The sequence below is a fragment of the Strigops habroptila genome, chromosome 2 (genome assembly GCF_004027225.2).
Source record: "Strigops habroptila isolate Jane chromosome 2, bStrHab1.2.pri, whole genome shotgun sequence".
In the NCBI taxonomy this organism is placed as follows: domain Eukaryota; kingdom Metazoa; phylum Chordata; class Aves; order Psittaciformes; family Psittacidae; genus Strigops; species Strigops habroptila.
In genome coordinates, this window is record NC_044278.2 from 95,611,410 (window position 1) to 95,628,423 (window position 17,014).

A 17,014-nucleotide genomic window follows, 5' to 3' on the forward strand; every position below is an offset into this window, starting at 1 on the left:
CCCTTATTTCTGGGGGTTTTTCCCCTCCCGGAGGGCACCCCCGGCGGCTCCCCCAGCTCGGTGGTGACCTGACGTGCTCCTGCTAACAGCCCTCGTTCTGCCTGTTCTCTTGTGGTGGCAGAATCGGGCCCATCAGCTGGAAACTAAGGGGAAAAAAACCCCCAAAACCCAACCCAAAACTGCTGTAAACATTCCTTTTTTCTTTTTTCTTTTTTCTTTTTTCTTTTTTCTTTTTTCTTTTTTCTTTTTTCTTTTTTCTTTTTCTCTTAATTATTTTTTAAAAGTAGAGTTATGTTTACATCTCAGCTGTGGCCTTTTAGAGCTCCCAAGCAAGCTGAAAGCTGCTGGAGTACGTTATGTACCCGTGAGTGTGGGACAACAGTTCCAGGGGAATAATTTAGACTTACTATATAGAGTTATATATAATTATACCAAAGATATCAATACCCGTCTATCGAAATTGAAAATGACTTGCACTCTGAAATGCCAGTGTCTCTGAAAAGACGTTTTCTTCATTACTTTTGCTTAGAGATATTCTTTCTTGGCCATGTGCATTTAGCAGACCAAATTCATTAAAGATGTGTGTTTTGTACAGTCCTGCAGGACAACTTTAATCACCAGTGAAATTCTATTTGACTTGGCAATGCTACAGTGGGGATTTGACTCATCAAGATGTAAATTAAGAGTAAATAGAGAAAAAATATTTCTCTGCATACATCCGAATGTATATTTCCTCATTTTAATAGATTAATTAATATTACTTCTTTATCATAAAGTAACAAGTGCCTTTGGGGGAATTCAGGGAAGAGTAACCACGATGATTAGCGTACTAAAGGGCTAATATATGGATAAACATCTGCACAGATAGAAATGAAAAGAGTTTGGGTAATGAAATGTGTTTGCAGACAGGGAGATTTGCAATGGGCAAACATAATAGTAGTGCTCCTGCTGAGGTGCTTGCTCATACTAGCAATGCTCAGTGCTAAAGGACGATCCTAGGTTCCAGCCTAGACTTCAAACTCGTTTTGAGTCATTGCTTCAAGGTATGTAAACTCTAGAGAGAAATCAGATTTCAGAAGCTTCACACCCCCAGCCTGTTTTATCACCTCACTCTGCGTGACTTAATGTGCAACTGAGTATTTATCACTCTTCTGAGAGTCCAGATTTTCTCATGTATTTTACAGCAAATAGAGGGACTTGATTTGGGACTTTGCATCCTACTTTAGAGGCTAGGTCCCTGAAGTCTGCATATGGTAGCATCTACCTTACAGGTACTGTACCAGATATGTTTCTTTTTCCTTATATTGCAGTCATTCTTCCTGTAAAGAAACAAAAAGGTGTGGGGAAAAACATCTAAAGGAGAAGAATGTGTCCTTAGGATCAGCATTTCTTCACTTTAACAGGTATTTTTAAAATTTCTTTTTATCAGCTGTAACACCCTGTTGTTGTTCGTATGTTGCCTACTTGGCTTATAAGCTTATTTGGATAAGGTAATCTTTGGGGAGTCCAGAAACCATCGAACTCATTACAGCAATTCTGTATACTGACTTACAGTGACTATGGAGAATTGTAGCATGCTTATAAAATGTCATAGTCACATCATAGCCATGATGGCTTAAGGATGTAAGCAAGACAGATAAAACTATAAAAGTTATATGAAAAGTAAGTCTTGTTAGTTATTAAGAGCATGTCAGTATAAAATGATATACAGAAAGTATTTGCTCATCACAAAATAGTTACCTTGTTTTAGTAAATGCAGCATCGCTTTTGCTACAGTTCATGTGACTCAACTATGTGTGACACTAAAAAAACTATAACACAATCAACACATCTTTGTATAGAGCCTTGCTTTCCACCTGTAACACACAACTGTTTCTAGGACACACTGGCTATCTCTGATACAGCTTTTGGGAAATGGAGAGCAACACCTAATTCACTGTCCAGAAGTACACTGGGATAAGAAACTTTGGCGAAGTTTTCCACATGAAACTCTCATCCATCTGAGAACATCCTGAATTACTTGGTGCTTGAGGAGCTTGGATGGGACCATAGGCTTGGATCCCCAAATGTCATCTGGGGTCCTCGGGTATCTGACTCCTGTTTAAATATTTCTTGTTAGGTAATAGGAGGTAAGTATCTGAGTAGCTTTAGATTTTGAGCCTCATTTTTTTCTTAGGCATTATATCAAAGATCTGTCATTGCACCTGTAAATGTACCTTTTCTAGAAAGTAACCTGGACAATGATATCCTGCTTCTAATGAAGGGATTTCAGCTTTTCTGGTCTAGTGTCCTGCACTGCACTGTTAGGGAAAGCTCCATTTTGTAATTGTCAGGGGGTGAGAGATTTATAGAAGTAAATCTCTTTGTTCCTGAGAATAGGAGAGAAGCATCAGTCTGTTGAAAGAACCTCCAAGTTTAATCCCATACAGCTTCATTTGGAAGGAAAAAGAAGAAATCTCAGAAACATTGGAAGAAAGCGTAGTAGGGTGAAAGTGAAAAAAAGTGGGGTGGGAGGGCATAGCAAGAATGAGAAGAGGGAAGCATGGGTCTAAGACATATATATATCATATATAAATCAATGTATAACTGGGCAATGTACATAATGCTCTCAAGACTCATACTGTAAATAATACGATGATAGAAAGAATTGTAGTTGAGGGATATTCTCACAAGTATGGGTAGGTGGAAGTTTTGTGCCTTTCTTCAGTAGAAACTAGTTTCAGCTGCACTAGAACCATTCACTAACACAGTGCCACTTAGAAGGACTTATCTGTGAGGAAGAAATGGCTTTTCATTGTTGTCATAGTTAAAATAGTTACTTTCATTACATTTGTTCATTTATTTCTAAATGTGGATGGCTACTGCAGGAACAGGTACAGTATATATACTGTAACGTGTCTGACTGACTGGCTTATCTCAACATCCCAGGAAAATCAGCTGCATGCCCACCTCACTCCAAGTTTGAGTGAAGAAATGGGCCTCGTGTGGTCTTCTAAAGCTTGACAGATTGTGGGTCAGTCCAGGACTTCCTATCAGGCAGGAAACAGTCTGCACAGGGGCCTTCCCATAACAACGAATGCCTTCCCAGACGCTCTCACTGAGGAATTACAATTTATAGTATTCTGCCTGAATGTGTTTTATCACACAGAAGGCAATTACATGGAAATAGTTTAAAATATGTGGGTTACTGATATCACATGCAGAGACACACTAATTATATGGGCCAATTGAAGAAACAAAACAACGCTAATTGGCAGAATAATGTTTTTTAACAGTAGCTCTGAACGTTCTACTGCCAGAATTGCTGCCTTCAAAGAGCTTTCTAGAATACATACATGCACTTGCCACCTTGCTACAAAAGTTGTCTACTGGAAAAGTTTGTGATTGTCTCTACTTTTTCCTTTTGGAGCCCTAGATCTCTGAGGAAGGAAAATAAGCATGTCATATGAAAACCCCCTAAAGTTTGTGCTTGATATTTTAACTTCCCTTTGCAAGGCAGCTGCTGCATTTGCACGTGTGGGAATCTGGTGAGCCATACAATCTTAGGCTGAGGATTTCTATTCACTAGGGATTAGCTGAACTGTTTTCCTAAATCAGTCACCAGATCTGGATTCCAAATTAACAAAGTGGTGCTGAGCTATAATGTAGACTCTAGGTAGCAGCTGTGCAAATTTATTCAATGAAAGCATTATAAAAGCAAGCTGTCTAACTGCCTTAGCTTTAGTGCAGTGAACTCTGAGAACTAGCGGACTTACTGAATTTACAACAAGTAAAAAGCTCAGGTTCATTCAGCTCCAAGGATGCTGAATGAGAAATGCTGGTCATTGCACAATTACTCTAAACACAACTACTCAAAACAAAAAGTTTAGAAGATGCAAAATGACTGCATTCTAGAAAACAGTGTTAGAAGGGACCTCATTGAACCTCTCCCTATGCCCTGATGACCCGCTATCCCTCTGTCTTTTCCATTTGTGAAGCTTGTTCCTAAAGACATCCAGGGTGTCCTGGGTTCAGCTGTGACAGTTATTTTTTCTCCTACCTAGTATCTGGTACAGTGCTGTGTTTTGACTTTAGTCTGAGAACAATGTTGATAACACACCAATGTTTTTAGTTGTTGCTAAGTAGTGCTTACCCCAATCGAGGACTTTTTCAGTCTCATGCTCTGCCGGTGAGGAGGGGCACAGGAAGCTGGAAGGAAGCAGAGACAGGACACCTGACCCAAACTAGCCAAAGGGGTATTCCATACCACAGCACGTTATGCCCTGTATATAAACTGGGGGGAGTTACCCGGAAGGGCAGATCGCTGCTCGGGTCAGGCTGGGTATCAGTCGGCGGGTGTTGTCCAACATTTGTTGGACTGTTCGTATCTCAGCACGTGGGGTTTACATTTTTTCGATTCTCCTCCCCATCCTGCTTGGAGGAGGGAAGTAAGAGAAGGGTGAGTGAGTGGCTGCATGGTTCTGAGTTGCCAGTTGGGCTTAAACCACAACACAGGGATGCAACCCCTCATGCAATCTATGCCAACGATTAATTGTCCTTCATGTTGGAAGTCTTGGTGTGTTTTCTGTAGTCACCTATAGACTAAACCATGCCAGTCCTTTTGCTTTTTCATGCTTTTTCGGCCTCTGACAATTCTTCTCTCTCTTTTCTGAACTGTGCCCAATTTCTCTTTTGCCATATCTCAAACTAGACTCAGTATTCCAGCTAAGAGTTGGCTGCTGTGGGGGAGCAGACAACTCAAGTTTCCTAAAGGCTGTCCCACTCTGGGGTTAGCTTTTTTTGTTTTCCCCCCACTTAATTGCAGCAATGCAGTTCATTATATCCTGGCTGTGCTTCCCTCCTTTCCACAGGGCTGTTGTCTTACCAATTCTTGCCTAGCCTGTATTTGTGCAGTGTGAAAGTGCAGGACTTTGTATACTGTGTATGTCTTACTGATTTGGCACCTACTTTTAAGACTATTTCTCCAATTTGTCAAGATAATCTGAATTTCAAACCTATCTTCCAGTGAGCTGGCAGACTCTATTAGCATGGGATTATCTGCAGTAATGAATAAGCATAATTTATCTTCTCTCATTCAGGTTTTTAATAGAAATATTGAGAAGCCCTATATTTAGCACAGATTCCTGAGGAATCCTGGTTTATGCATCCTTTCATTTCAATAACTAACCATTGATAAATGCTTCTAGTGAATGACTTCCCAGCCAGTTTGTACTCATACCATGCTAGTTTCCTCTAAACTGTGTTTCTCTGTCTTAGGTAGAAGAATAATACATGTCAGTATAAAAACCAGTCAAGATATGACACCTCCTGCTTCTCCCATCTGTTATCCTGTTGCAGAAGAAAACTAGATTAGTATGTCACTACCTAGCCTAGTAATCCAGAAAAGACTGTATACATTTAATTCAAACCTTTATGAGGCCTAGAGCAGCAGTTCTCAAACTATGACCTCAAGAGAAGGCACTGCCTATGAAGAGAGGCACCAACCTGGCTGAAATCAAACCAGAGAAGTGGGACTCACAAGCTGAAGTACATCTGTCAGGGTTGATGTGGTGCCATAGTCTGTGCGGTGGGACTGCTAGAGCTATCTGATGTGAGACACTGCCCTAGAGCCTTTTTCCATCCATCTTTTCTACAAGTGACTATGGTGTCTTGAGACACCAGTGTTTGAGCCAAGTGACATTCAGATGGCCTTTGTAGCAAAAGAAAAAGAAAACAGTTGGATCTCTGGAACACACCAAGAGAAAAATAAACCATTAAAATATGACTTTCATTTAGATATGTAATGACAATGCACAGAAGCTGTCCTGCAGAGGGACAGGTGAAATACAGTATGCAGCCAGAGATCTGAAACCTGCAGTCATTAACTTGATCATCCTTACAGGGCTTGCCGAGATGAAACCAGTATTAGGAAAAACTTGATGCACATTAATATAATTTATCCTTACAGGTGTACAGCATAGACCATGTCACATCACACCTCTTTATAGTCAGAAGAGAGAAGTAGGCACTTTGAGTCTGTAATTCATCTAGTCTGTTTTAGAGAGGAGTTGCACCCCATTTGTGTAGAGCATGATCTGACAGGCCAGGTGTAGACATCTGTATTTTATATATCTAATGTTAAGTTATGCGTTTTTTGCTTTTTGAGTCAGACACATAACAAATCACTTCTGGTCTCTTACTTCTTGTGGAAGGAGGGGCAATATCTCCACACTGGGGATGTACCGTTAATCTAAATTTTATGAAAGCTTGATATTGGCAGGGCACCTTTAAAATGTACAATATCTAAATGCCTCTAGTTATAATCCCAAATATAAGCATGATCTTTTAATCTGGATAGGTTGCTGCTCTCATAACTGCCATGATTCCTCTTGTTGCCTGGTTAAGAACTGCAGGTTTAGGTGGAGCCCCTCCTAGCCTTGAAAAAGTCTTAAGAAAGAGGAAGGCTTTAAGGCTTGCGTTAGGGAGTTTGTATTAAGAAACTGCCACTGTCACAGAGCACAAATGACTCCAATCTGTGAGACATGGAAGTTAATCTCAATAGTCTTCTAATGCAGATTTACTAAATAGTATTAAACACCTTATTCACTTATTCGGAGCATAAATCCAATATCATATAGTTCACTTCGCTTGGTGGGTCCAGATTAATTTTCTCAAAGTTCCTTGCCTGGACAAATCCTGAGCATGTCTTTGACCTGATAACAGAACTAAACTGTTTGTGCTACAGTATCTGTGGATCTGGATGGTGAGTGTCACTGATAGAGTTCCAGAAGACAGTGCCTACCCTAGAGCGGGTGGCTTCTACATTGCTGCTTGAGAAGTTTCAGAAGCCAAAAATGGCATGGGAGTTTTGCTGTAATCTGATAGATCTGATGACCTTGATAATTTATAAGGTCACAAATATGCAAGTCTGGTAGCATGTGTGACTAGTCTTTTAGGCTTGGCATATAAAACCCCAGTTTGCCAAACATTGATTCTGAAGGGGGTTTTTGCAAGGCACAGAGGAGAGACATTGTATGTATGCAACTCTAGCAGACACACCATTTTTGCTAGACTTTTCTCCCAGAGTTCTATGATGAAGGTAGGGATGTCTGTCCCAAAACTGAATTGGGAAATTCAATTAAATTCTAAAACTTAGTAAGAACTCCTGAGAAATAGTTAACCATGATAATTCATTGCAGAAAGAAGCAAAGGCAGGTGAAGCCCACACAGATGTAAAAGAACACTTGGCTTTAAAATGTTAATTGCCTGGTTTATACTTCTCCTCCTCTTGAAGGCTCCTTACTTTGCTGGAAGGCGCTGTAGTATTGCCATAGGACCCCACGGAAGTGGTGGGTATATGCTTGGGCCATCTAGAACAAATTACAAAGTATTTTTTTAAGGTCATTAAAATATAATGCCAGAAAATTGCCTTAATTCAGTGCAAGTGGTCGGCACAGTTTCTGAGAAGGTACATGGTTTTAACAGTCACGTTAGAAGATTGCAAAGTTGCAGTTTTCATGGTGAGCCCCCAGCCCATCTGTTTTGAAAAGGTCAAAGAATGAGATCATACTTCTGGGTCTGCGTTAACATTATTCTGCAGGGAAGTCACTGAAGAAAATGAAAGTGATCTTTACATATGACAGAGATAATACTGGTGCAGTGTTCTGAGTTTTCTTTGATATCTTTGTTTCAGGGATTTTACAGGCAACTTAAAAAGATACAAAAATACTGCATGAAATTGCATGCACAGTTTTGTATCACTATTTGCTATATATGTATTATGCTAAGTAATTGATGTGACTGTAAATGTGAGTCTGATTTGTATACATTAAAATAATGAAATTACACAGTATTTACAGATTCAACAATAATGTAGTTATGCACTTACTTCAATTTGCAAGTAGTACTCCTCCCACCACTCCAAATAAGACAGGAAGATTAGTGACAGATGACATGGAGAAGGCTGAGGTACTTATCTATCTTTTTGGCTCAGTTTTCAATGGTAATCTCCCTTCCCACATCTCTCAAGCTCCTGAACTTCAAGGCAGGGTCTGGGGGAGCAAAGTCTCTCCCACTGTAAGAGAAGATCAGGTTTGAGACCACCCGAGGAACCTGAACATGCCTAAGTCTATGGGACCTGATGAGATCCATTGCCGAGGCCTGAGGGAACTTGCTGATGTAGTTGACAAGCCGCTATCCATATACTTGAAAAGTCATGATAATCAGCTGAAGTGCCTAGTGACTGGAAAAAGGGAAACAGTGCACCCATATTTGAAAAAGGAGGATGCTGGGAGCTACCAACCAGTCAGCCTCTCCTCCAGCCACCCAAGATCATGGAGCAGATGATCCTGGAAGATATATCAAAACGCACGGAAGACAGGGAAGGTGATTACAGATAGCCAATATGCCTTCACCAAGGGCAAATCGTGCCTGATTGGTTAACTTAGAGTCCTTCTACAATGGAGTGACTGCATCTGTAGACAAGGGAAGAGCTATGGATGTCATCTACCTGGACTTTTCTAAGTACTTTGGTACAATCCCCTGCAACATTTTTACCTCTTGAATTGGAGACATGGGTTTGGTGGATGGACTGTTAGATGGATAAGGAACTGGCTAGATGTCTGTGTCCAAAAAGTTACAGTCAATGCTCAATATCCAAGTGGAAACCAGTAATGTTTGGTGTCCCTCAAGGGTCCATACTGGGGCTAATACTATTTAATATCTTCATCGGCGACATGGACAGTGGGAACGAGTGCACCCTCAGGAAGTTTGCAGATGACCCCAAGCTGAGGCGTGCAATTCATTCACTAAAGGAAAGGGATGCATCCATAGGGGCCTTGACAGGCTTGAGGAGTGGGCCTATGTGAACCTCATGAAGTTCAACAAAGCCAACTGCAAGGTCCTGCACCTGGGGTCAGGGCAACGCGCAGTATCAGTGCAGGCTGGGGGATGAATGGATTACGAGCAGCCCTGCGGAGAAGGACTCTGGGATACTTGTCAATGAAAAATTGGACATGAGCTGGCGGTGTGTTCTTGCAGCCCAGAAATCCAATTATATCCTTGGCTGTATAAAAGGAAGTGCGGCCAGCAGGTTGAGGGAAGTGATTCTGCCTCTCTGCGCTGCTCTGGTGAGACTCCACCTTCCAGTACTGCATTCAACTCTGGGGTCCCCAGTACAAGACAGACAGAACTGCTGGGGCAGGTCCAGGGGAGATGAAAGATGTCTAGAGGACATGAATATGATCAGAAGGCTGGAGCACCTCTCCTGTAAGGAAAGGCTGAGAGAGTTGAGGTTATTGAGCCTGGAGAAGAGAAGGCTCTGGAGAGACCTTGTTGTGGACTTTGAATATACAAAGGGAGCTTGTAAGGAAGATGGAGAGAGACGGTAGTGACAAGGAGAAGGGGCAGTGGTTTTAAACTGGAATTGGGTAGGGGCAGTGATTTTAAACTGGAATCGGGTAGGGGCAATGGTTTTAAACTGGAATCGGGTAGGTTTAAATTGGACATAAGGAAGAAACTTTTTATGCTGAGGTCGTGAGGCACTGGCACGGGTTGCCCAGAGAAGTTGTAGATGCCCCATCCCTGGCAGTGTTCAAGGCCAGGTTGGACAGGGCTTTGAGCAACCTGGTCTAGTAAAAGAAGTCCCTGCCCATGGCAGGGGGATTGGACTAGATGATCTTTACCTTAAAGTCCCTTCCAACCCAGACTATTCTATGATTCTATGATCTATTTTAAAAATGTGGCTATTTAAAAGATTTTTCTTTTTTTTTTTTTTCTTTTTCTTTTTTTAAGAATATGCCAGTATTACTGGCTGGTGTTATTTAAAAGAATGAGATAAGCCACAGTGTCCTAATTCTGGATGTGCCACACTTGTAGTCATGCATGTAGGCAAGTCATATTTTTGCTTCTGTATCTCTAAAATGGGTTGTTATCAAAGAATTATAGAAGGCAGTGCCAGAGCAGATCGAGGTCAATCTACTCCTTCCCTCTGACCAAGGCAAAGTTAGATTAAATAAACCTATGTTCTCCTTAACAGATATTTCACTAACCTGCTTTCTAAGACCTCCAAAAGTGAAAAGTTCAGAACCTCAAAAGGCTGCTCGCTCTAGTTTTCAGTAATTTTAGAAAACTGTCCTTTTTGACATGTGCACCTTACGTGTGTAAGCCTGATCTGTAACCTGAATCTCTTTTGCTACAAGTTAAGCCCATTGCTACCTCTTTTGGATCTTGACTTGAAATGGCTTGAGAATAACTTATTTTCTTGATCTCCAGGCATTCTTGCAGCTTTGCTTTTATTTTCCATCTTTCGTGATGTGCAGTGCCCAAAACTGGAGGTAATGTAACCTGTGCCAAACAGAATGTAAGGATTCCTTCATATGCCTTGTCAGATGTATATCCCATCATATTATGACTGCTTTTTTTCATAAAAAAATTACACTGTTAATTAATCTTTAGTTTATTTTTTTTTTCTCAGAACTGCTTCTTAGCCTATCATCCCCCATCCTTCATGTGCTCCCTAAGTGTAGAGCTTTATTCTGTCTCAGTAGAATTGCCTCCTATTGTTTTCAGAGCATTTCTCCCTTTTGTTAAGATCATTTAGTTCATTACTAACCTCGTCTGGAATATTCACCTATCTGCCAGTGAGTTGTGAGACCTGGGAGAGGTTTTAGATATTTACCTTTGGGGTAAATGTAGGTGTCCACATGTGAGGTGGGTGTCTAAATGGCCTTTGTAGTCAAACTAGTCAATACAATCAGTGAAGCTTAGAGACGGTTCATCTCACTCTTATGTAGGCATCCTCATTTGTTCAGCTGAACAGATAATTCATTGTACCCTTCATCATTAATTGATGTTAATTCAGTGTAAACATATCAAAGGAGGTCTGTAGGCCTACTTTAGCTTGGGAGACAATCTGAAATAACATACTAAAGCTCTCTGAGAAAGACATTGCAGTAATTTTATAGCTTGTGCAGTAGGAACTGGAAGTAGGAGCCTCAATTATGCCTTTCTTTCTCATCTCTTTGTTCACATAGAACAGCTCTGCCTCTCACCTGCCTACTTCTAGTTTTTAATTATGAAAATATTATGGAGGAATCTTGTTACAAAGCAACAGAAAAAGCTTATTTTTCTCTGAGTTTGTTAAATCATGGAACATATACTTTCTCTGCACAGGACTCCATCCAGGGGTGAAAAGCAACCCCAAACCCTGCATATCTCTACATTTTGGTTCCTTGGCAAAGAACAAATCAGCCTTAGTGTATCCTTGGACGTATTAGGGATAGTTTGTTACTCCTGTACTTCATTGCTATATTTATTGTTACAGCAGATGTTTGTTGGCAGATAAATAAAACAGTACTTAATATATGTGCGCTTTCTTTTAATGGTGAGCTTTATGAAATTCCCAGGCTTTAAGCTTGGTGTGAAAGAAGGATGACATGGTAGCCATAATCTATGTTTTGCTCTTGAGAAATAGGCCACATTCCTCCCAAATGTGCAGTTTAACATTCATTGTGAATGCCCAGAGAAGACTTGGGAGTCAAAATTGTTAGTCTTTGTAATGTGGAAGACTGTAATATGATGATAATATCACCTCCTAGGTGCATCTGTGCCATAAGGCACCAATTTACTGTTCTGAAATGCAGATGTCTAGGGTGGGATTCTTCTAATCTAAATGTAGATGTCTGCAATATGGATGTTTGTATCTAAGCATGTCATCTTGGTAATGTTTATGGTTAATGCAGAGGAGGAGGTAATTCCAGGGAATTATTCATCCAAACTGGTTTTGGCATTTACTTTATGATAAGAAGAAACACATGTTAGAAGTGTCTGTTTCTCTCTTCTAATGCCCTGTTAATGACAGGGCTGAGGCCACCCACTGTCATCAGCTGCACCCAAGACCAGGGTTTCCAGAAGACCGGTACTGTAGCAGCAGTCAGTGATCACTGAGGCCCACAGAGAAAGGGAGGACAGCTCTTAGCCAGCCTTTCAGTCACCCTCATTGATACCAAACAGCAAAAAGACACAGAGCACTGAGGCCAACTAAGCCAGTGCATTGCAGCTGGCGCTGCAACAGGCAGTGGAGGTTGAAGTCTCAGAAGCAAAAGCATAGCAAACTTTAGTATTTAGATCTTCAGTATCTTCCCAGTCATTGATAAAGCTGGCATCTTCAAGGAACATAATGTCCCAATATTTTTGTCTGATACTATATCTACATCTCCTGTTTCTGCCCCTGACGATATTGATATTCTTAGATGGTATCTCTGGACTAGATTCACTCTATATGTGCAACAAACCATATTTCTAGGGAGAAAGTTGTCTCCTTAGCTTTCCATTTGACTACAGGAAGTATTTTTCATCACAGATTGCAGTGAGGAGCTACAATCCAGGCAATCCTTCTGATGCCTTTGTTGTCAGTTAAAAATGATCTATCAAAGTCCATTTAGTGGGAACTTCAGCCAGACACTTATGAGTGCTGATTCTTTGTTATTTTCTCATTATGTGGTTCCTAGGTTTCTAAAGGTCTTGACATACATTCTCTACCAATAAGAAAAAATCTCTCCTCATGAGATTTGAGCATGTTGCTTTTATCTTTAATGGAGCCATGTTTGAGTGTCTGTCATCATGTTCACTAAATCATCTTTCAATGAAATCCACATTTTTAGTAGCCATTACCTCAGCTCAGGGATAAATAAAGTTCTAGCTTTTATGTCTAATCCTCCATATTATTTTCAGGTGAATAGGGTAATGCTGAGGCCACATCTTAAATTTATTCTAAAGGTGGTTTCAGGTTTCTTATTAATCATTATATCCACTTACCAATATTTTCTCCCATGACCCAGTTCCCCAGTAGAAGGATCAAAATGTTGATCCTCATGAATGTACTGCCTTAGCCAGAGAAATCTCTTCTGCAAATCTGTGATGCTCTTTGGTCTCAAACAGCCTTTGTTGTTCAGGATCAAATCTAAAAAGACGTAGCATCAAGTTCAAACTCATGAAAAATGGGTTAGCAGACTTTATCAGAGACATGTTTGATGCTATCAGGTTAGACCCACCAACCCATCTCAAGGCATGTACAACTAGAGCACAAAGTACTGCCACAGCATGTGCACAGCATCTACTGCAGAGTTCCAGTAGATGAAGGCTGTAGAAACACCACACGATCACTGATAGTCACGAAGCAGTACTTGTGCTGGTGGCACAGAGGCCTGGAGGACACTGGTTCTTCAGTCTTTGTTCCAAAGAACAGCTTGCAATCACTGATGTGACTGCACTCCTAATGAAACACCCAGAAGGAGTTTCACAGGTGCCAGAACATGAAGAAAGAAGAGTGGTTGCCTTCATACTGTAATTCTTTGATATGTTCTTTGCATGTAGCTCCCACAACCATCCCTTCTCTTCCCTTGGTGGAAGGCTTGTGGACTGAGTGCCGCTGAAGAACTGGGTGACGATCTGTTTAAATGCTTGTGGGATGAAAAGCAGAGGTGAACGGATTATGCACACACCTTGTTGTGGACATGTAGTAACATTAGAAACATTTGAATTCTTATGCAGAAGAGACATCCATTTAGAGCATATAGCATCCTGATGTATCATACCTATTACAAGGTTACGGACTCCCTGTATTGTTCCTTGTAAAACACTTGATGTAAAACACAAAAACACAGTGCTATATCTTTGCTGGGTATTACCATTGTTATTTTTAGCAGCAAAGAACCTATGGGTGCTAACTCTATTACTAAAAGTCATGAGTTTTTAATAGGAATTAGACCTCACTAGAAATCAGAAGCAGGATTTGGTTTGTGTGCTGCTAAATTTTCTTCATTAAACCCAGTGATATATAGCAAACTTACATGTCAATCCACAGAAGTCCTTCAGAATTGTTATTTTAAACCTCTATCAATGAACAGTTTATTCTGAAGACTTTCAAAATGTGTATGCATATGCATTATATACCTATATACTATATATATAGTGTAGTGACAAAGCAAGTAGTTTAATACATTTTATTGGTCCAGCCTGGAGTTCTGCATACATGAACTTGTGTGTGGTCAAAGAGACTTGCATATTTTTGAACTCTAAGTTGGCCTAATAAAAGATATCACTACAGTGCTTGCTTTGTCAACTCTGTTTTGCTGGTTCAAAATGACTTGCAAGATTAATTTTCAAATTTTAACATAAACCCCAAGAAAAATAAGTGTTTACTTACTGCAAGGAGTTGATTCCATGTTAGTGACCCTGAAGGAGGCTTGTACACAAGGTGCAGATTGTTGCCAATTTGATGTATATTCATGTTACAGAATATGAAAATGTGAAGTTATACCATCTTGAGGATTTTGTTTTTATAAGTAAGATTGGTTGAAAAAAAAGCTTTAAGTAATCATACTGTGTGTTTGATGGTGGAAATTAGTATGAATGTTTCTGGCAGTGGAATGATGTGATGTGGTTATATGTTTCTGTTTTCACTGCCTTCTCAGTATTGGCCTTTTACAAATACAGATTACCATGTCGATGGAAGGAATTTACAGCTTTGGCCCCCTTGTCTCACCCTGTGTTACAGCACCTTTTTTGTGCTTTATGTTACATATCCTCCCAACTGTATTTTTCTGACAGAAAAAGGAAATATCTGTGGACTGAGATCCTGAAAATGTGTGAGCTTTTTTTTTAATAGGATGAAATGAGTATTATTTCCCACTTACCTTGATTTCCTGTGGGGTGAAATTTTTGCTCCTCTGAAATCAGTAGCAAACTTTCTTCTGGGTATGACAGGATGGAGAGCTCATCGGTGATCCCTTACCAGCTAGTGATGATGCGTACTGGAAGCTCAGAAAAAAACAACCCATAATAATAATGACGGTAGAAAGAACACTTTTAAAAAATCAGGAGTTAGAACTGCCAAATAAAATCCACAAATAAAATCCAAGCTGAATACAAAAGCTATACATACAATACGTTTCATAGTGTTAGTTTTGGGGCCTCACAGCCTAGATAGATAGCTGCAAGATCCGTTTGTGTTATGTGGGCTGTTACACTACATCTCTTAGTTACCTCATCTTGTGGGCAAGGAGCTGCTTGCTCTGACTTCATGGAATCACAGCTGTATTTGTGGAGTGCTCTCGTCCTTTGGCACTCCCTCCGCTGTACATTAATAGGGTTTGAATGCACCAACATTTTCTCTGGAAGCAAACTTCAGAATTTGTCTTTAATCCTGATGCAGTGCATATTCAGAATTTTTTCTTTTCCTGCAGTTTAGTTCCAGAGGAAAACATACTTGACTGGTGCTCCCACCAGCCAGCTGCGGTTTAGAACAACAGTTAACAGAAACTGCAACAGAAATGGGGAACAGAGAAATGCAGTCTAGCAGCTTCAGTTATGTGGTTCTGTTTGCTTCTAAGGATTCCAGAGCACTTAACAAACAATATTACAGGCAGGGAGGGCAGCTCTGCCCATGGTGAAGGTTTTCTAACACTTCCTGTTATAAGATTCTGTTTTCATTTTTTTCAGAGCTTTACCAAACTTAACGTATTTGGGAAAAATTTATTTTTATTCAATGTCAGTCTCTAGGTTTTTTAATTTTTTTAATTGAAAAGTGATTGAACTATTTATAAGGAAAAGGCTAGTAAAAATATGTTTTTCTGCTTATGTAAAAAAAAAAAAAAAGAAAAATTTTATCCCTGTATTTTTAAAGGTTTTGGAGCAAAGGGAGACCTTTCTCTGCCTTTGAGTCAGGTATGTGCCTTTTGCCATACTCACAGAGCCTTTCAAATTTGGTCAACTGTTTCAAGACATGGAAAAAACCACGGTTACCAAATATTCCACAGAGATTTTCTAAAGCCTAACAGCAAATATTTCCAGATTTCATCTTCTCCGCCTTGTACAGCTCCTTCCCGTGATCAGACTTTCCATACAGTGTCTTCACAGAATGACTGAGCTGGTTGCACCAGAGGCCAAACCAGAGGCAACCCGTGTAGTATTGTCCCTGGGTGTTAGTTTGAGCTGCAGAGATGTTACTCAGTGTAACTAAGTAGGGAGCCTGGCCCTCCTGAGCTGGAATACAACTCAGGACTCCCAAAGGTTTTCATCCATGTGCTGTTGGCAAGCTTTCAGCATAGTTCCTCTTTGCCATTAGCCTGAATGCAGGTAGAGAGTTGGACAACCTCAACAAGGTCCAGAGCAACCACGTCTAATGTTGAAATTAGTCTTACAGAGTGGCGGGTGGGATCACGTGAGCTCCTGAGATCCTTCCTAACCTAATGTTCCATGTTCTATGATCTAATTCCCATGGTTCTGTGATTCTTTGCTGTGTATTTCTCTATTAGTCTGTGTGGGCCTGAAGCCACCATCCTAGTTGATGGATCTCTGTGGGCATGATGCACATAGTGGAAACAGGTTTTATTAGTTTGTTCTTAAAATCAAGCATATGCAAAACACCTCATCGAGATTCAAGCTACATGGACAAGTATCCTAAAATTAAGAATAACAGAATGGTCTCTTTTGTGTTGAAACACTGACTCTAGTTTTGTGATTGCACTGTTTTTTTCACATGGCTTCATCCCTTCACCCCTCCCTAGCACAAGTCTGCTCTGGAGATGAAGCAGCACTGAGAATTGGTGAATGATAACTGCAGAACTCTAGTTCACTTGTTGCGAAGGTACAAGGTATTTTCTGAATGAAGCAGGGCATGGCAGAAAAAGAAAACAAGGTCTCCAGGTTAAGATAGTTGAATTTGTCTCTGGAGAGCTGGACAGTATCCTTTCCTCTTCTACCATGCTCCTGTTTGGTAATGGGCAAACGTTTCCCAAGTGGTTATTGTCAAAAATGCCTTTCTGCTTGTGCCAGTAGTATCTGGGACAAGATGATTGTGCAAATGTCATCCATCAATCACAGCTCTTTCTTTGGTAATGTCATGTATGATGTTAGATTTAATAATGCTTTCATCAAGTCAGGTAAGGTAATTGTTGGTTCCTTATATCTGTTTATCATCTGATGTTCAATTTCTATTTATATTTACACGTTATACTTATAATTATTTATAAAT

At 40.3% G+C, this 17,014-nt stretch overlaps 2 long non-coding RNA genes across 3 annotated transcripts in view; one reads left to right on the forward strand and one right to left on the reverse strand.

The window, feature by feature from the left end:
* The first annotated feature begins 1,106 nt into the window (after nucleotides 1–1,106).
* The window catches only part of LOC115602838, a 28,111-nt gene continuing 12,203 nt past the window's right edge, over nucleotides 1,107–17,014 (forward strand). Inside the window, exon 1 of the long non-coding RNA XR_003989720.1 lies at nucleotides 1,107–1,403. This is a non-coding gene — a long non-coding RNA (uncharacterized LOC115602838). The remainder of the gene's footprint in view (nucleotides 1,404–17,014) is intronic.
* LOC115602827 lies at nucleotides 10,224–15,276 on the reverse strand. 2 transcript variants are annotated; one of them, XR_003989719.1, is made up of 4 exons: nucleotides 15,025–15,276; nucleotides 14,676–14,799; nucleotides 12,796–13,439; nucleotides 10,224–10,323 (listed from the first exon to the last, which is right to left on the reverse strand). It is a non-coding gene; the product is annotated as an uncharacterized LOC115602827 (long non-coding RNA). The 2 variants fall into 2 exon arrangements; XR_003989718.1 differs by lacking the exon at nucleotides 15,025–15,276 and having other exon boundaries at nucleotides 14,676–14,987.